The sequence below is a fragment of the Scyliorhinus torazame genome, unplaced genomic scaffold (assembly GCF_047496885.1).
Source record: "Scyliorhinus torazame isolate Kashiwa2021f unplaced genomic scaffold, sScyTor2.1 scaffold_40, whole genome shotgun sequence".
Classification (NCBI taxonomy): Eukaryota; Metazoa; Chordata; class Chondrichthyes; order Carcharhiniformes; family Scyliorhinidae; genus Scyliorhinus; species Scyliorhinus torazame.
Window position 1 is genome coordinate 707,501 of NW_027307767.1, and position 19,494 is coordinate 726,994.

General features: G+C 54.1%; 1 long non-coding RNA gene across 3 annotated transcripts in view; it reads right to left on the minus strand.

Moving 5' to 3' along the window:
* Positions 1-13,953, minus strand: part of LOC140405552 (uncharacterized) — a 691,865-nt gene extending 677,912 nt beyond the window's left edge. The window contains exons 1-3 of one of the 3 annotated variants that reach the window (XR_011938649.1): positions 13,854-13,953; positions 13,556-13,689; positions 13,117-13,223 (exon numbers count right to left, since the gene is read on the minus strand). This is a non-coding gene — a long non-coding RNA (uncharacterized lncRNA). Of the gene's footprint in view, positions 1-13,116; positions 13,224-13,555; positions 13,771-13,853 lie in introns of those variants that run through there. The other 2 variants (XR_011938647.1, XR_011938648.1) reach the window with 2 other exon arrangements.
* Positions 13,954-19,494: the final 5,541 nt, after the last annotated feature.

Consider the following 19,494-nt stretch of genomic DNA (forward strand, 5'->3'; position numbering starts at 1 on the left):
GACTGAGAGGGAGAGAGACTGAGAGGGAGAGAGAGATGGAGAGGGAGAGAGACTGAGAGGGTGAGAGAGACTGAGAGGGAGAGAGACTGAGAGGGAGAGAGAGACAGAGAGGGAGAGAGACTGAGAGGGTGAGAGAGACTGAGAGGGAGAGAGACTGAGAGGGTGAGAGAGACTGAGAGGGAGAGAGGCTGAGAGTGTGAGAGAGACTGAAAGGGTGAGAGAGACTGAGAGGGAGAGAGGCTGAGAGGGTGAGAGAGACTGAGAGGGAGAGAGACTGAGAGGGAGAGAGAGACAGTGATGGTGAGAGAGACAGAGGGAGAGAGACTGATAAGGAGAGAGAGAGTGAGTGAGGGAGAGAGACTGAGAGGGAGAGAGAGACTGGGAGGGAGAGAGACTGAAATGGTGAGAGAGACTGAGAGGGAGAGAGAGACTGAGAGGGAGAGAGAGACTGAGAGGGTGAGAGAGGCTGAGAGGGAGAGAGGCTGAGAGGGAGAGAGACTGAGAGGGAGAGAGAGACTGAGAGGGTGAGAGAGACTGAGGGTGAGGGAGGCTGAGTGGGAGAGAGACTGAAAGGGAGAGAGAGACAGTGATGGTGAGAGAGACAGAGGGAGAGAGACTGATAAGGAGAGAGAGAGTGAGTGAAAGAGAGAGACTGAGAGGGAGAGAGAGACTGGGAGGGAGAGAGACTGAAATGGTGAGAGAGGCTGAGAGGTTGAGAGAGACTGAGAGGGAGAGAGAGACTGAGAGGGAGAGAGAGAGACTGAGAGGGTGAGAGAGGCTGAGAGGGAGAGAGACTGAGAGGGAGAGAGAGACAGTGATGGTGAGAGAGACAGAGGGAGAGAGACTGATAAGGAGCGAGAGAGTGAGTGAGGGAGAGAGACTGAGAGGGAGAGAGAGACTGGGAGGGAGGGAGACTGAAATGGTGAGAGAGGCTGAGAGGTTGAGAGAGACTGAGAGGGAGAGAGAGACTGAGAGGGAGAGAGAGAGACTGAGAGGGTGAGAGAGGCTGAGAGGGAGAGAGGCTGAGAGGGAGAGAGACTGAGAGGGAGAGAGAGACTGAGAGGGTGAGAGAGACTGAGGGTGAGGGAGGCTGAGTGGGAGAGAGACTGAGAGGGAGAGAGGCTGGGAGGGAGAGAGAGACTGAGAGGGTGAGAGAGACTGAGAGGGTGAGAGAGGCTGAGAGGGGGTGAGAGGGAGAGAGGCTGAGAGGGAGAGAGACTGAGAGGGTGAGAGAGACTGAGGGGGTGAGGAAGGCTGAGAGGGGGAGAGAGTGAGAGGGTGAGAGAGGCTGAGAGGGAGAGAGAGACTGAGAGGGTGAGAGACTGAGAGGGGGTGAGAGGGAGAGAGGCTGAGAGGGGGAGAGAGACTGAGAGGGGGGAGAGACTGAGAGGGAGAAAGGCTGAGAGGGTGAGAGACTGAGAGGGGGAGAGAGGCTGAGAAGGGGAGAGAGACTGGGAGGGAGAAAGGCTGAGAGGGTGAGAGACTGAGAGGGGGAAAGAGACAGACAGACAGGGTCCGGCAGTCAGAGAGAGAGACAGAATGAGAAACTGGCACAGAGACAGAGGGAGAGAGACTGAGAGGGAGAGAAACTGAGAGGGAGAGAGGCACTGAGAGGGAGAGAGAGACTGAGAGGGAGAGAGACTGAGAGGGAGAGACTGAGAGGGTGAGAGGGAGAGAGACTGAGAGGGAGAGAGACTGAGAGGGAGAGAGATAGACTGAGAGGGAGAGAGAGTCTGAGAGGGTGAGAGAGAGACTGAGAGGGTGAGAGAGACTGAGAGGGTGAGAGACTGAGAGGGTGAGAACGACTGAGAGGGTGAGAGAGCTGAGAGGGAGAGAGACTGAGAGGGAGAGAGACTGAGAGGGAGAGAGAGAGACTGAGAGGGAGAGAGAGACTGAGAGGGTGAGAGAGAGACTGAGATGGTGAGAGGGTGAGAGGGGGAGAGAGACTGAGAGGGAGAGAGAGACTGAGAGGGAGAGACTGAGAGGGTGAGAGAGACTGAGAGAGAGAGATAGACTGAGGGAGAGAGAGACTGAGAGGGTGAGAGAGGCTGAGAGGGTGAGGGAGACTGAGAGGGAGAGAGAGACTGAGAGGGTGAGAGAGGCTGAGAGGGAGAGAGACTGAGAGGGAGAGCGACTGAGAGGGAGAGAGAGACTGAGAGGGTGAGAGAGGCTGAGAGGGAGAGAGAGACTGAGAGGGTGAGAGACTGAGAGGGTGAGAGAGGCTGAGAGGGAGAGAGAGACTGAGAGACTGAGCGGGTGAGAGACTGAGTGGGAGAGAGAGACTGAGAGGGTGAGAGAGACTGAGAGACTGAGAGGGAGAGAAAGGCTGAGAGGGAGAGAGAGACTGAGAGGGTGAGAGAGACTGAGAGGGAGAGACACTGAGAGGGTGAGAGAGGCTGAGAGATTGAGAGAGACTGAGAGGGAGTGAAAGACTGAGAGGGAGAGAGACTGAGAGGGGGAGAGGCTGAGAGGGTGAGAGAGGCTGAGAGGGAGAGAGGATGAGAGGGAGAGAGAGACTGAGAGGGACTGAGAGGCTGAGAGGGAGAGAGGCTGAGAGGGTGAGGGAGACTGAGAGGGTGAGAGACTGAGAGGGAGAGAGAGGCTGAGAGGGAGATAGGCTGAGAGGGAGAGAGAGACTGAAAGGGACTACGAGGCTGAGAGTGAGAGAGGCTGAGAGGGTGAGGGAGACAGAGGGTGAAAGGGACTGAGAGGGTGAGGGAGACTGAGAGGGTGGAAGAGACTGAGAGGGTGAGAGAGACTGAGAGGGAGAGAGACTGAGAGTGAGAGAGAGACTGAGAGGGAGAGAGAGACTGAGAGGGAGAGAGAGGCTGAGTGGGAGAGAGACTGAGAGGGTGAGAGAGGCTGAGAGGGAGAGATACTGAGAGGGAGAGAGAGACTGAGAGGGAGAGAGAGGCTGAGAGGGACTGAGAGGCTGAGAGGGACAGAGAGACTGAGTGGGAGAGAGAGACTGAGAGGGAGTGAGACTGAGAGGGAGAGAGAGACTGAGAGGGAGAGAGAGACTGAGAGGGAGAGAGAGGCTGAGAGGGAGAGAGACTCAGAGGGAGAGAGACTGAGAGGGAGAGAGACTGAGAGGGAGAGAGACTGAGAGGGAGAGAGAGACTGAGGGTGAGAGAGACTGAGAGGGACAGAGGCTGAGAGGGTGAGAGTGGCTGAGAGGGTGAGAGAGAGACTGAGAGGGAGAGAGAGACTGAGAGGGAGAGAAAGGCTGAGAGGGAGAGAAAGGCTGAGAGGGAGAGAGGCTTAGAGGGAGAGAAAGGCTGGGAGGGAGAGAGACTGAGAGGGCGAGAGAGACGGAGAGGGAGAGACTGAGAGGGAGAGAGACTGAGAGGGAGAGAGAGACGGAGAGGGAGAGAGACTGAGAGGGTGAGAGAGACTGAGAGGGCGATAGACTGAGAGGGAGAGAGACTGAGAGGGAGAGAGAGACAGAGAGGGAGAGAGACTGAGAGGGTGAGAGAGACTGAGAGGGAGAGAGACTGAGAGGGTGAGAGAGACTGAGAGGGAGAGAGGCTGAGAGTGTGAGAGAGACTGAAAGGGTGAGAGAGACTGAGAGGGAGAGAGGCTGAGAGGGTGAGAGAGACTGAGAGGGTGAGAGAGAGACTGAGAGGGTGAGAGAGGCTGAGAGGGAGAGAGACTGAGAGGGAGAGAGAGACAGTGATGGTGAGAGAGGCAGAGAGGGAGAGAGACTGATAAGGAGAGAGAGAGTGAGTGAGGGAGAGAGACTGAGAGGAAGAGAGAGACTGGGAGGGAGAGAGACTGAAATGGTGAGATAGGCTGAGAGGTTGAGAGAGACTGAGAGGGAGAGAGAGACTGAGAGGGAGAGAGAGAGACTGCGAGGGTGAGAGAGGCTGAGAGGGAGAGAGGCTGAGAGGGAGAGAGACTGAGAGGGAGAGAGAGACTGAGAGGGTGAGAGAGACTGAGCGTGAGGGAGGCTGAGTGGGAGAGAGACTAAGAGGGAGAGAGGCTGGGAGGGAGAGAGAGACTGAGAGGGTGAGAGAGACTGAGAGGGTGAGAGAGGCTGAGAGGGGGTGAGAGGGAGAGAGGCTGAGAGGGAGAGAGACTGAGAGGGTGAGAGAGACTGAGGGGGTGAGGGAGGCTGAGAGGGGGAGAGAGTGAGAGGGTGAGAGTGGCTGAGAGGGAGAGAGAGACTGAGAGGGTAAGAGACTGAGAGGGGGTGAGAGGGAGAGAGGCTGAGAGGGGGAGAGAGACTGAGAGGGGGGAGAGACTGAGAGGGAGAAAGGCTGAGAGGGTGAGAGACTGAGAGGGGGAGAGAGGCTGTGAAGGGGAGAGAGACTGAGGGAGAAAGGCTGAGAGGGTGAGAGACTGAGAGGGGGAGAGAGACAGACAGACAGGGACCGGCAGTCAGAGAGAGAGACAGAATGAGAAACTGGCACAGAGACAGAGGGAGGGAGACTGAGAGGGAGAGAGAGACTGAGAGGGAGATAGGCACTGAGAGGGAGAGAGAGACTGAGAGGGAGAGAGACTGAGAGGGAGAGACTGAGAGGGTGAGAGGGAGAGAGACTGAGAGGGAGAGAGACTGAGAGGGAGAGAGAGAGACTGAGAGGGAGAGAGAGTCTGAGAGGGTGAGAGAGAGACTGAGAGGGTGAGAGAGACTGAGAGGGTGAGAGAGCTGAGAGGGAGAGAGACTGAGAGGGAGAGAGACTGAGAGGGAGAGAGAGAGACTGAGAGGGAGAGAGAGACTGAGAGGGTGAGAGAGAGACTGAGAGGGTGAGAGGGGGAGAGAGACTGAGAGGGAGAGAGAGACTGAGAGGGAGAGACTGAGAGGGTGAGAGAGACTGAGAGAGAGAGATAGACTGAGGGAGAGAGAGACTGAGAGGGTGAGAGAGGCTGAGAGGGTGAGGGAGACTGAGAGGGAGAGAGAGACTGAGAGGGTGAGAGAGGCTGAGAGGGAGAGAGAGACTGAGAGGGTGAGAAAGGCTGAGAGGGAGAGAGAGACTGAGAGGGTGAGAGAGACTGAGAGGGAGAGAGAGGCTGAGAGATTGAGAGAGACTGAGAGGGAGTGAAAGACTGAGAGGGAGAGAGACTGAGAGGGGGAGAGGCTGAGAGGGTGAGAGAGGCTGAGAGGGAGAGAGGATGAGAGGGAGAGAGAGACTGAGAGGGACTGAGAGGCTGAGAGGGAGAGAGGCTGAGAGGGTGAGGGAGACTGAGAGGGTGAGAGACTGAGAGGGAGAGAGAGGCTGAGAGGGAGATAGGCTGAGAGGGAGAGAGAGACTGAAAGGGACTCAGAGGCTGAGAGGGAGAGAGGCTGAGAGGGTGAGGGAGACAGAGGGTGAAAGGGACTGAGAGGGTGAGGGAGACTGGGAGGGTGGAAGAGACTGAGAGGGTGAGAGAGACTGAGAGGGAGAGAGACTGAGAGTGAGAGAGAGACTGAGAGGGAGAGAGAGACTGAGAGGGAGAGAGAGGCTGAGTGGAAGAGAGACTGAGAGGGTGAGAGAGGCTGAGAGGGAGAGAGAGGCTGAGAGGGAGAGACACTGAGAGGGAGAGAGAGACTGAGAGGGAGAGAGGCTGAGAGGGACTGAGAGGCTGAGAGGGATAGAGAGACTGAGTGGGAGAGAGAGACTGAGAGGGAGTGAGACTGAGAGGGAGAGAGAGACTGAGAGGGAGAGAGAGACTGAGAGGGAGAGAGAGGCTGAGAGGGAGAGAGAGTCTGAGAGGGTGAGAGAGAGACTGAGAGGGTGAGAGAGACTGAGAGGGTGAGAGAGCTGAGAGGGAGAGAGACTGAGAGGGAGAGAGACTGAGAGGGAGAGAGAGAGACTGAGAGGGAGAGAGAGACTGAGAGGGTGAGAGAGAGACTGAGAGGGTGAGAGGGGGAGAGAGACTGAGAGGGAGAGAGAGACTGAGAGGGAGAGACTGAGAGGGTGAGAGAGACTGAGAGAGAGAGATAGACTGAGGGAGAGAGAGACTGAGAGGGTGAGAGAGGCTGAGAGGGTGAGGGAGACTGAGAGGGAGAGAGAGACTGAGAGGGTGAGAGAGGCTGAGAGGGAGAGAGAGAGACTGAGAGGGTGAGAAAGGCTGAGAGGGAGAGAGAGACTGAGAGGGTGAGAGAGACTGAGAGGGAGAGAGAGGCTGAGAGATTGAGAGAGACTGAGAGGGAGTGAAAGACTGAGAGGGAGAGAGACTGAGAGGGGGAGAGGCTGAGAGGGTGAGAGAGGCTGAGAGGGAGAGAGGATGAGAGGGAGAGAGAGACTGAAAGGGACTGAGAGGCTGAGAGGGAGAGAGGCTGAGAGGGTGAGGGAGACTGAGAGGGTGAGAGACTGAGAGGGAGAGAGAGGCTGAGAGGGAGATAGGCTGAGAGGGAGAGAGAGACTGAAAGGGACTCAGAGGCTGAGAGGGAGAGAGGCTGAGAGGGTGAGGGAGACAGAGGGTGAAAGGGACTGAGAGGGTGAGGGAGACTGGGAGGGTGGAAGAGACTGAGAGGGTGAGAGAGACTGAGAGGGAGAGAGACTGAGAGTGAGAGAGAGACTGAGAGGGAGAGAGAGACTGAGAGGGAGAGAGAGGCTGAGTGGGAGAGAGACTGAGAGGGAGAGAGAGGCTGAGAGGGAGAGAGACTGAGAGGGAGAGAGAGACTGAGAGGGAGAGAGGCTGAGAGGGACTGAGAGGCTGAGAGGGATAGAGAGACTGAGTGGGAGAGAGAGACTGAGAGGGAGTGAGACTGAGAGGGAGAGAGAGACTGAGAGGGAGAGAGAGACTGAGAGGGAGAGAGAGGCTGAGAGGGAGAGAGACTCAGAGGGAGAGAGACTGAGAAGGAGAGAGACTGAGAGGGAGAGAGACTGAGAGGGAGAGAGAGACTGAGGGTGAGAGAGACTGAGAGGGACAGAGGCTGAGAGGGTGAGAGTGGCTGAGAGGGTGAGAAAGGCTGAGAGGGAGAGAAAGGCTGAGAGGGAAAGAGGCTTAGAGGGAGAGAAAGGCTGAGAGGGAGAGAGACTGAGAGGGCGAGAGAGACTGAGAGGGAGAGAGAGACTGAGAGGGAGAGAAAGGCTGAGAGGGAGAGAAAGGCTGAGAGGGAAAGAGGCTTAGAGGGAGAGAAAGGCTGAGAGGGAGAGAGACTGAGATGGCGAGAGAGACGGAGAGGTAGAGACTGAGAGGGAGAGAGACTGAGAGGGAGAGAGAGACGGAGAGGGAGAGAGACTGAGAGGGTGAGAGAGACTGAGAGGGCGATAGACTGAGAGGGAGAGAGACTGAGAGGGAGAGAGAGACATAGAGGGAGAGAGACTGAGAGGGTGAGAGAGACTGAGAGGGAGAGAGACTGAGAGGGTGAGAGAGACTGAGAGGGAGAGAGGCTGAGAGTGTGAGAGAGACTGAAAGGGTGAGAGAGACTGAGAGGGAGAGAGGCTGAGAGGGTGAGAGAGACTGAGAGGGTGAGAGAGAGACTGAGAGGGTGAGAGAGGCTGAGAGGGAGAGAGACTGAGAGGGAGAGAGAGACAGTGATGGTGAGAGAGACAGAGAGGGAGAGAGACTGATAAGGAGAGAGAGAGTGAGTGAGGGAGAGAGACTGAGAGGAAGAGAGAGACTGGGAGGGAGAGAGACTGAAATGGTGAGATAGGCTGAGAGGTTGAGAGAGACTGAGAGGGAGAGAGAGACTGAGAGGGAGAGAGAGAGACTGAGAGGGTGAGAGAGGCTGAGAGGGAGAGAGGCTGAGAGGGAGAGAGACTGAGAGGGAGAGAGGGTGAGAGGCTGAGAGGGAGAGAGACTGAGAGGGTGAGAGGCTGAGAGGGAGAGAGACTGAGAGGGTGAGAGAGACTGAGCGTGAGGAAGGCTGAGTGGGAGAGAGACTGAGAGGGAGAGAGGCTGGGAGGGAGAGAGAGACTGAGAGGGTGAGAGAGGCTGAGAGGGGGTGAGAGGGAGAGAGGCTGAGAGGGAGAGAGACTGAGAGGGTGAGAGAGACTGAGGGGGTGAGGGAGGCTGAGAGGGGGAGAGAGTGAGAGGATGAGAGAGGCTGAGAGGGAGAGAGAGACTGAGAGGGTACGAGACTGAGAGGGGGTGAGAGGGAGAGAGGCTGAGAGGGGGAGAGAGACTGAGAGGGGGGAGAGACTGAGAGGGAGAAAGGCTGAGAGGGTGAGAGACTGAGAGGGGGAGAGAGGCTGTGAAGGGGAGAGAGACTGAGAGGGAGAAAGGCTGAGAGGGTGAGAGACTGAGAGGGAGAGAGAGACAGACAAACAGGGACCGGCAGTCAGAGAGAGAGACAGAATGAGAAACTGGCACAGAGACAGAGGGAGGGAGACTGAGAGGGAGAGAGACTGAGAGGGAGAGAGGCACTGAGAGGGAGAGAGAGACTGAGAGGGAGAGAGACTGAGAGGGAGAGACTGAGAGGGTGAGAGGGAGAGAGACTGAGAGGGAGAGAGACTGAGAGGGAGAGAGATAGACTGAGAGGGAGAGAGAGTCTGAGAGGGTGAGAGAGAGACTGAGAGGGTGAGAGAGACTGAGAGGGTGAGAGAGCTGAGAGGGAGAGAGACTGAGAGGGAGAGAGACTGAGAGGGAGAGAGAGAGACTGAGAGGGAGAGAGAGACTGAGAGGGTGAGAGAGAGACTGAGAGGGTGAGAGGGGGAGAGAGACTGAGAGGGAGAGAGAGACTGAGAGGGAGAGACTGAGAGGGTGAGAGAGACTGAGAGAGAGAGATAGACTGAGGGAGAGAGAGACTGAGAGGGTGAGAGAGGCTGAGCGGGTGAGGGAGACTGAGAGGGAGAGAGAGACTGAGAGGGTGAGAGAGGCTGAGAGGGAGAGAGACTGAGAGGGAGAGCGACTGAGAGGGAGAGACTGAGAGGGTGAGAAAGGCTGAGAGTGAGAGAGAGACTGAGAGGGTGAGAGACTGAGAGGGTGAGAGAGGCTGAGAGGGAGAGAGACTGAGAGGGAGAGAGACTGAGAGGGTGAGAGACTGAGAGGGTGAGAGAGGCTGAGAGGGAGAGAGAGGCTGAGAGGGAGAGAGACTGAGAGGGAGAGAGACTGAGAGGGTGAGAGACTGAGAGGGTGAGAGAGGCTGAGAGGGAGAGAGAAACTGAGAGACTGAGCGGGTGAGAGACTGAGTGGGAGAGAGAGACTGAGAGGGTGAGAGAGAGACTGAGAGACTGAGAGGGAGAGAAAGGCTGAGAGGGAGAGAGAGACTGAGAGGGTGAGTGAAACTGAGAGGGAGAGAGAGGCTGAGAGGGTGAGAGAGACTGAGAGGGAGTGAAAGACTGAGAGGGAGAGAGACTGAGAGACTGAGAGGCTGAGAGGGTGAGAGAGGCTGAGAGGGAGAGAGGATGAGAGGGAGAGAGAGACTGAGAGGGACTGAGAGGCTGAGAGGGAGAGAGGCTGAGAGGGTGAGGGAGACTGAGAGGGTGAGAGACTGAGAGGGAGAGAGAGGCTGAGAGGGTGATAGGCTGAGAGGGAGAGAGAGACTGGAAGGGACTCAGAGGCTGAGAGGGAGAGATGCTGAGAGGTTGAGGGAGACAGAGGGTGAAAGGGACTGAGAGGGTGAGGGAGACTGAGAGGGTGGAAGAGACTGAGAGGGTGAGAGAGACTGAGAGGGAGAGAGACTGAGAGTGAGAGAGAGACTGAGAGGGAGAGAGAGACTGAGAGGGAGAGAGAGGCTGAGAGGGAGAGAGACTGAGAGGGTGAGAGAGGCTGAGAGGGAGAGAGACTGAGAGGGAGAGAGAGACTGAGAGGGAGAGAGAGGCTGAGAGGGAGAGAGAGGCTGAGAGGGAGAGAGGCTGAGAGGGAGTGAGAGACTGAGAGGGTGAGAGAGACTGAGAGGGAGAGAGAGGCTGAGAGGGGCTGAGAGGGATAGAGAGACTGAGTGGGAGAGAGAGTCTGAGAGGGAGAGAGAGACTGAGAGGGAGAGAGAGATTGAGAGGGTGAGAGAGACTGAGAGGGAGAGTTGGCTGAGAGGGACTGAGAGGCTGAGATGGATAGAGAGACTGAGTGGGAGAGAGAGACTGAGAGGGAGAGAGACTGAGAGGGAGAGAGAGACTGAGAGGGAGAGAGAGGCTGAGAGGGAAAGAGAGACTGAGAGGGAGAGAGACTGAGAGGGAGGGAGAGACTGAGAGGGAGAGAGAGGCTGAGAGGGACTGAGAGGCTGAGATGGATAGAGAGACTGAGTGGGAGAGAGAGACTGAGAGGGAGAGAGACTGAGAGGGAGAGAGAGACTGAGAGGGAGAGAGAGGCTGAGAGGGAGAGAGACTGAGAGGGAGAGAAACTGAGAGGGAGGGAGAGACTGAGAGGTAGAGAGAGGCTGAGAGGGAGAGAGATTGAGAGGGTGAGAGAGGCTGAGAGGGAGAGAGAGACTGAGAGGGTGAGAGACTGAGAGGAAGAGAGAGACTGAGAGGGAGAGGGAGAGACTGAGAGGGAGAGAGACTGAGAGGGAGAGAGAGACTGAGAGGGAGGGAGAGGCTGAGAGGGAGAGAGACTGAGAGGGAGAGAGAGACTGAGAGGGAGAGAGAGGCTGAGAGGGAGAGAGATTGAGAGGCTGAGAGGGAGAGAGACACTGAGAGGGAGAGAGAGGCTGAATGGAGAGAGATTGAGATGGTGAGAGAGGCTGGGAGGGAGAGAGACTGAGAGGGTGAGAGACTGAGAGGGAGGGTGAGACTGAGAGGGTCACACACAGGAATCCAACAATCACTACCACAGCAAACTGAATTCAAATGGCCCCCTGTCAATTTCATTTCACCCTCACATTTAAATCTCGGCCTAAAACACAGGCTTTATTCCAGAATTATCCCCGCTTCAAATTAAAGGACTATAATTCGAGATTACTTTACAGTCGATGGATTCATTATTAAAGTGACCCCACTGTTGGTTCATTTCCAGAATTCTGCAGGCAACTTGTGTACGGGGAGATCCCCAAAATGGTGACACTTTCCAAATTGAGTTCTGAGTTTCTGATGGTGGATTTCTCTCTCAGCGGCTATGAGATCTGGCTGAATATCCCGTCAGTGCAGCAGGAAGGGTTCATTAACTCCCTCGTTCGCAACCACTCAAGTTTAAAACTTTAACATTCGAGACCTTCAAACCCACTTTGCAGTCTGTGAGCTATTTCATTGTTTTTTTCAAAGAAATAGGGACTGTAGATTTATTTATTTATTTTTATAAATTTTGAGTGCCCAATTCATTTTTTCCAATTAAGGGACAATTCCGTGTGGCCAGTCCACCGAACCTGCACATCTTTGGGTTGTGGGGGCGAAACCCACGCAAACACTGGGAGAGCAATTTTATTGTAAGAGTTGTGGTCACTGTTGCTGCGCGGGCAAAGGCCACAGGCCTGTGAGTGAACAGCAAGATCCCACAGTGGCAGCAATCTGGACCTAACCGATGGGACACTGTCCTTGTGTTTCTCTTTCTCTCTCTCTCTCTCGTTATCTCATTCGGTCTCTCTATCCCTCTCATTCATATTTCTGTCTCCCTCGTTATCCCTCATCACCCTCCCAGCATTTATTTCTATTTATTTCCCTAATCAGGGTAGCCCCAGAAAGATGTGATGAGACTCACCATTGCAGTTTGTGGGGTGGTTTTCTTCGATTAAAGGTTGAAAGAGACACTAAAAAGCTGGAGAGAAATGAACAGATAGTGGCAGAAAGCAGAGGAGATGGAAAGAGAGAGAGGCAAGAATGGAACGAAGACAGAAAGGGAGAGAAAGCCTCTCTTTTTCACGACCTCCCTCTCCCTCCACCCTCTTTCTTTCTCCTCTCCCTCTCTCTAATCTCCATTACCCCCCAGCCCCACACTCTTTCTGTACTCTCTCTCTCTTTCTCACTATCATTCTAATAGTTGGGAAGGAGAAAGAAAGAGAGACAGGGTCACACACAGGAATCCAACATTCATAACCACAGCAAACTGAATTCAAATGACCTGCGAATTTAATTACACCCTCATACTTTACCAGGATGTTGCCTGGAATGGAGAGTAGGTCTTACGAGGAAAGGTTGAGGGTGCTAGGCCTTTTCTCATTAGAATGGAGAAGGATGAGGGGCGACTTGGTAGAGGTTTATAAGATGATCAGGGGAATAGATAAGAGTAGACAGTCAGAGACTTTTTCCCCGGGTGGAACAAACCATTGCAAGGGGACATAAATTTAAGGTGAAAGGTGGAAGATATAGGAAGGATGTCAGAGGTAGGTTCTTTACCCAGAGAGTAGTGGGGGCAGGGAATGCACTGCCTGTGGAAGTAGTTGAATCGGAAACATTAGGGGCCTTCAAGCAGCTATTGGATAGTTACATGGATTACGGTTAAATGATATAGTGTAGATTTATTTATTCTTAAGGGCAGCACGGTAGCATTGTGGATAGCACAATTGCTTCACAGCTCCAGGGTCCCAGGTTCGATTCCGGCTTGGATCACTGTCTGTGCGGAGTCTGCACATCCTCCCCGTGTCTGCGTGGGTTTCCTCCGGGTGCTCCGGTTTCCTCCCACAGTCCAAAGATGTGCAGGTTAGGTGGATTGGCCATGAAAAATTGCCCTTAGTGTCCAAAATTGCCCTTTGTGTTGGGTGGAGGTGTTGAGTTTGGGTAGGGTGCTCTTTCCAAGAGCCGGTGCAGACTCAAAGGGCCGAATGGCCTCCTTCTGCACTGTAAATTCAATGATAATCTATGATTACTCTAGGACAAAGGTTCGGCACAACATCGTGGGCTGTATTTTCTAAAAAAAAAACTTGTGTCTCGGCCTAAAACACAGGCTTCATTCCAGAATTATACCCGCTTCAAGTTAAGGGACTTTAATTCCGGGCAATCGAGATTACTTTACAGTCAATGGATTCATTTTAAAAGTGACCCCACGATCGTTAATTTTGTGAATTCTGCAGGCAACCTGTGCACAGGGAGAGCCCAACAAATGATGACCACTTTCAAAATTGAGTTGAGAGTTTCTGATTTGAGATTTCTCTCGCTCTCTCTACCAGATTGCAGAGATTGGCTGAAACAGTGAAATGACCCCCCACCCCCGGCACCCCCACCCCTGGGATGCTCAGAATTAATATAACCCCTGTCATTTTGGAACAAAATTAGACAGCTTCATATTCCAGATTTGTATTTTACTCTTTGCCGCCCACCAAAGGTTTAATGTGTTTGTGTCTAAGTGCAAGGCCGGGGTGGCAATAAAGAGACAACTCACGTGAGTGCGGCCTGTGGAGTAGGCCTCAGTCCATCCACTTGTCCTCTGGAGAATAGCCTTTGTCCAAAGATTCCTGCTCACATTGCAGTCTTTCAAAATTCAAATTCCTGGGGAAAAGGAGAAAATAAACTAAACCACTGGAAAAGACTGAAACTATTTAATACAGCGAGAGCCCAGGGTCCCCTTTTCAGTTTTACAACTCCTCAGCAACATCCGACTACAAATAAGTTACAGCTTTCAACCAGAGGTTTAAAAAGATTGAGAGACAATTAATACTCAAAATCTTTTTATTGTCACAATTAGGCTTACATTAATACTGCAATGAAGTTACTGTGAAAATCCCCTTCTCTTGTGTTTCTCGCTGTCTCTCTATCCCTCTTAGACATATTTATGTCTCCCTCCCTCACTCTCTTTGATCCCTCCAATATTAAAAATAAACCTCAGTCAGGGTAATAACCCGGGTGAAGCCTGCGGAACAGGCCTCAGCCAGCGCTCCCTCGGGAAGAATTCACACTCCCTCGTCCTCCTCACAGGATTCCCGACCTCCTTCCAGTTTTCCAAATAAAGATGCCTCTGGAGAAAAAAAGGAGATAAAATTGGTTATAAAGACAATAACAGGGACATTAAAAAAAAATATACAAAACAGCACAACAGGAGTCCAACATTTCCAATCTCGAGCCAAGCTGCAACAGGTCAACACCCAAAATGCACAGCTCAAAACAGACAGATTGACACACCCAGCGACACACACACACACATACACTGAAGCAGAGGGGTAATGTTTTCAGTGTCGTGGGTTTTTGGTTTGTGAACTGAAGTCCCTCAGACACAGATATATCCTCAGTGAGCTGTGAGCAGACTCCGCCCCTAGTCTCTGCCATGTGTGGAATGTCTGTCTCAGAGGACAGCTCTCTATTGACATGTAAATGAGTGACAAGAGATGCTGATCTCCTTGCTGCTCAGCCCCACACACACAGAATGTGACTTCAGCTAAACCTTGGCCTTCCCCACACCAGTGTTGTTCACTGAGCAGGCCGGAAAAAAATGGATTCAATGTAATTATTAGACAGGGACGTTCTTATTTTTTCTACCCAAGTGCAAAACCTCACATTTATCCATGTTATACTGCATCTGCCATATCTCTCGCTCACTCACTCCCCTCCCAATAGGATTGAATCATAATTTTAAATAGTGTTGGGAAATGATTAGAAACAGTTTGGACTGAGATCTCCTCAGTGACCTGTGTGCAGTCTCCACCCCCGACTTTCTGTCAGGAATGTCCCCCTCGGTGTGTTTCCTGTGTCTGCAAAGGTAACACTTGTCCTGTCTATGGTTATGTTAATTCAGCAGATAACAACAGATTCAACAATGTCCTGTCCTTATTTCTGTCTTTGTTTGACATTTGTTCCCTCTGAATTTCTGACCTGTTTGGAATGACCATTCGTCTGTCGCCTTAGGAAGGCTTTCCATAGAATGAGTAAAAACCAGCAAGAAATCACCGAATGTGAGTTAAACACAACTTCATTTCTGCTCCCATTTTGAGAGAAGATTCCTGGCCAGACAAACAAAGCTCATTGCAAAGTTTCACTTCATATTTTACTTGTTGTTCGCGGACAGATTTTTCACTGAAATCTTCTGATGTTAATTCCTGAGATTAGAATTTATAAAGAAACAATTTGGATTGAATTACTGTCCCTCGCTCTCTGTGTGTCCCTCGCTCTCTGTGTGTCCCTCGCTCTCTGTGCGTCCCTCGTTCTCTGTGTGTCCCTCGCTTTCTGTTTGTCCCTCGCTCTCTGTTTGTCCTTCGCTCTCTGTGTGTCCCTCGCTCTCTGTGTGTCCCTCGCTCTCTGTTTGTCCCTCGCTCTCTGTTTCTTCCTCGCTCTCTGTGCGTCCCTCGCTCTCTCTGCGTCCCTCGCTCTCTGTGTGTCCCTCGTTCTGTGCGTTCCTCGCTCTATGTGCGTCCCTCGCTCTCTGTTTGTCCCTCGCTCTCTGTGCGTGCCTCGCTCTCTCTGCATCCCCCGCTCTCTGTGTGTCCCGCGCTCTTTGTGTGTCCCTCGCTCTCTGTTTGTCCCTCGCTCTCTGTTTGTCCCTCGCTCTCTGTGCGTCCCTCGCTCTCTCTGCGTCCCTCGCTCTCTGTGTGTCCCTCGTTCTGTGCGTTCCTCGCTCTCTGTGCGTCCCTCGCTCTCTGTGCGTCCCTCGCTCTCAGTGTGTCCCTCGCTCTCTGTGTGTCCCTCGCTCTCTGTGTGTTTCACGCTCTCTGTGTGTTCCTCGCTCTCTGTGTGTCCCTCGCTCTGTGCGTGTCATCGCTCTCTGTGCACCCCTCACTCTCGGTGTCCCTCGCTCTCTGTGTGTCCCTTACTCTGTGTGTGTGTTCCTCGCTCCTTGTGTGTCCCTAGCTCTCTGTGCGTCCCTCGCTCTCTGTGTGTGTCCTTCGCTCTCTGTGCGCCCTCGCTCTCTCTGCGTCCCTCACTCTCTGTGTGACCCTCGTTCTCTGTGTGTCCCTCGCTTTCTGTTTGTCCCTCGCTCTCTGTTTGTCCTTCGCTCTCTGTGTGTCCCTCGCTCTCTGTGTGTCCCTCGCTCTCTGTTTGTCCCTCGCTCTCTGTTTCTTCCTCGCTCTCTGTGCGTCCCTCGCTCTCTCTGCGTCCCTCGCTCTCTGTGTGTCCCTCGTTCTGTGCGTTCCTCGCTCTATGTGCGTCCCTCGCTCTCTGTTTGTCCCTCGCTCTCTGTGCGTGCCTCGCTCTCTCTGCATCCCTCGCTCTCTGTGTGTCCCGCGCTCTTTGTGTGTCCCTCGCTCTCTGTTTGTCCCTCGCTCTCTGTTTGTCCCTCGCTCTCTGTGCGTCCCTCGCTCTCTCTGCGTCCCTCGCTCTCTGTGTGTCCCTCGTTCTGTGCGTTCCTCGCTCTCTGTGCGTCCCTCGCTCTCTGTGCGTCCCTCGCTCTCAGTGTGTCCCTCGCTCTCTGTGTGTCCCTCGCTCTCTGTGTGTTTCACGCTCTCTGTGTGTTCCTCGCTCTCTGTGTGTCCCTCGCTCTGTGCGTGTCATCGCTCTCTGTGCACCCCTCACTCTCGGTGTCCCTCGCTCTCTGTGTGTCCCTTACTCTCTGTGTGTGTTCCTCGCTCCTTGTGTGTCCCTAGCTCTCTGTGCGTCCCTCGCTCTCTGTGTGTGTCCCTCGCTCTCTGTGCACCCTTCGCTCTCTGTGCGCCCTCGCTCTCTCTGCGTCCCTCACTCTCTGTGTGACCCTCGTTCTGTGCGGCCCTCGCTCTCTGTGCGTCCATCGCTCTCTGTGCGTCCCTCGCTCTCAGTGTGTCCCTCGCTCTCTGTGTGTCCCTCGCTCTCTGTGTGTCCCATGCTCTCTGTGTGTCCCTCGCTCTCTGTGCGTACCTCGCTCTCTGTGTGTCCCTCGCTCTCTGTGTGTCCCTCGCTCTCTGTGTGTCCCTTGCTCTCTGTGTGTCCCTCGCTCTCTGTGTGTGTCCCTCGCTCTTTGTGCACCCCTCGCTCTCTGTGTCCCTCCCTCTCTGTGTGGCCCTCGTTCTCTGTGTGCCCCTCGCTCTCTGTGTGCCCCTCGCTCTGTGTGTCCCTCGCTCTCTGTGTGCCCCTCGCTCTCTGTGTGCCCCTCACTCTCTGTGTGTCCCTTGCTCTCTGTGTAGTCCCTCGCTCTATGTGTGTGTCCCTCGCTCTTGTGCACCCCTCGCTCTCTGTGTCCCTCACCCTCTGTGTGTCCCTCGCTCTCTGTGCGTCCCTCGCTCTCTGTGTGTCCCTCGCTCTCTGTGTGTCCCTCACTCTCTGTGTGTCCCTCACTCTCTGTGTGTGTCCCTCGCTCTCTGTGCACCCCTTGCTCGCTGTGTCCCTCGCTCTCTGTGTGCCTCGCTCTATGTGTCCCTCGCTCTCTGTGTCCCTCGCTCTGTGCGTCCCTCTCTCTGTACTCCCCTCACTCTCTGTGTCCCTCGCTCTCTGTGCGTCCCTTACTCTCTGTGTGTGTTTCTCGCTCCTTGTGTGTCCCTAGCTCTCTGTGCGTCCCTCGCTCTCAGTGTGTCCCTCGCTCTCTGTGTGTCCCTCGCTCTCTGTGTGTCCCACGCTCTCTGTGTGTCCCTCGCTCTCTGTGTGTCCCTCGTTCTGTGCGTCCCTCGCTCTCTGTGCTTCCCTCGCTCTCTGTGCGTCCCTCGCTCTCAGTGTGTCCCTCGCTCTCTGTGTATCCCGCGCTCTCTGTGTGTCCCTCGCTCTCTATGCGTCCCTCACTCTCTGTGCGTCCCTCGCTCTCTGTGTGTCCCTCGCTATCTGTGTGTCCCTCGCTCTCTGTTTTGTCCCTCGCTGTCTGTGCACCCCTCGGTCTCTGTGTCCCTCCCTCTCTGTGAGTCCCTCGCTCTCTGTGTGCCCCTCGCTCTCTGTGTGCGCCTCGCTCTGTGTGTCCCTCGCTCTCTGTGTGCCCCTCACTCTCTGTGTGCCCCTCACTCTCTGTGTGTCCCTCGCTCTCTGTGTGTCCCTCGCTCTATGCCTGTGTCCCTCGCTCTCTGTGCACCCCTCGCTCTCTGTGCCCTCGCTCTCTGTGTGTCCCTAGCTCTCTGTGCGTCCCTCGCTCTCTGTGTGTGTCCCTCGCTCTCTGTGCACCCCTCGCTCTCTGTGTCCCTCGCCCTCTGTGTGTCCCTTGCTCTGTGTGTCCCTCAATCTCTGTGTGTCCCTCGCTCTCTGTGTGTCCCTCGCTCTCTGTGTGCCCCTCGCTCTCTGTGTGTGTCCCTCGCTCTCTGTGTGTGTCCCTCGCTCTCTGTGTGTGTTCCTCGCTCACTGTGTGTCCCTCGCTCTCTGAGTGTCCCTCACTCTCTGTGTGTCCCTCGCTCTCTGTGTGTCCCTCACTCTCTGTGTGTCCCTCGCTCTCTGTGTGTGTCCCTCGCACTGTGTGTGTCCCTCGCTCTCTGTGTGTGTCCCTCGTTCTCTGTGTGTCCCTCGCTTTCTGTGTGTCCCTCGCTCTCTGTGTGCCCCTCGCTCTCTGTGTGTCCCTCACTCTCTGTGTGTCCCTCGCTCTCACTCTCTCTCTCTCGCTCTCTCTCTCTATCTCCCGCTCTCTCGATCTCTCGCTCTCTCATTCTCTCTCTCTTCGATCTTTGTCTCTCTCCCTTTCTTCCGCTCATTGTCTCTACTTCTCTCCTCTATCTCTCCATCACCACCCCCCCCCCCCCCCCCCAGCCCCTTACCCTTCCCCGCACTTTTCAGCGGAATTTCAGTCAAACATGCGGACAGACCAATTAGGAGGAGTCGGCTACACAGACTATCAAGCCCGCGCTGACATTCAATAAGATCAATAATGATCTGATTGCAGCCACCTGCCTCTCCAGATACCTTTGGATCCTCGCTGTCTTCAGGGGATGTCCCGGAGGACTGGAGAATAGCCAATGTTGTTCCTCTGTTTAAGAAGGGTAGCAAGGATAATCCTGGGAACTACAGGCCGGTGAGCCTTACTTCAGTGGTAGGGAACTTACTGGAGAGAATTCTTCGAGACAGGATCTACTCCCATTTGGAAGCCAGTGGACGTATTGGTGAGAGGCAGCATGGTTTTGTGAAGGGGAGGTCGTGTCTCACTAACTTGATAGAGTTTTTCGAGGAGGTCACTAAGATGATTGATGCAGGTAGGGCAGTAGATGTTGTCTATATGGACTTCAGTAAGGCCTTTGACAAGGTCCCTCATGGTAGACTAGTACAAAAGGTGAAGTCACACGGGATCAGAGGTGAGCTGGCAAGGTGGATACAGAACTGGCTAGGCCATAGAAGGCAGAGAGTAGCAATGGAGGGATGCTTTTCTAATTGGAGGGCTGTGACCAGTGGTGTTCCACAGGGATCAGTGCTGGGACCTTTGCTCTTTGTAGTATATATAAATGATTTGGAGGAAAATGTAACTGGTCTGATTAGTAAGTTTGCAGACGACACAAAGGTTGGTGGAATTGCGGATAGCGATGAGGACTGTCTGAGGATACAGCAGGATTTAGATTGTCTGGAGACTTGGGTGGAGAGATGGCAGATGGAGTTTAATCCGGACAAATGTGAGGTAATGCATTTTGGAAGGTCTAATGCAGGTAGGGAATATACAGTGAATGGTAGAACCCTCAAGAGTATTGAAAGTCAAAGAGATCTAGGAGTACAGGTCCACAGGTCATTGAAAGGGGCAACACAGGTGGAGAAGGTAGTCAAGAAGGCATACGGCATGCTTGCCTTCATTGGCCGGGGCATTGAGTATAAGAATTGGCAAGTCATGTTGCAGCTGTCTAGAACCTTAGTTAGGCCACACTTGGAGTATAGTGTTCAATTCTGGTCGCCACACTACCAGAAGGATGTGGAGGCTTTAGAGAGGGTGCAGAAGAGATTTACCAGAATGTTGCCTGGTATGGAGGGCATA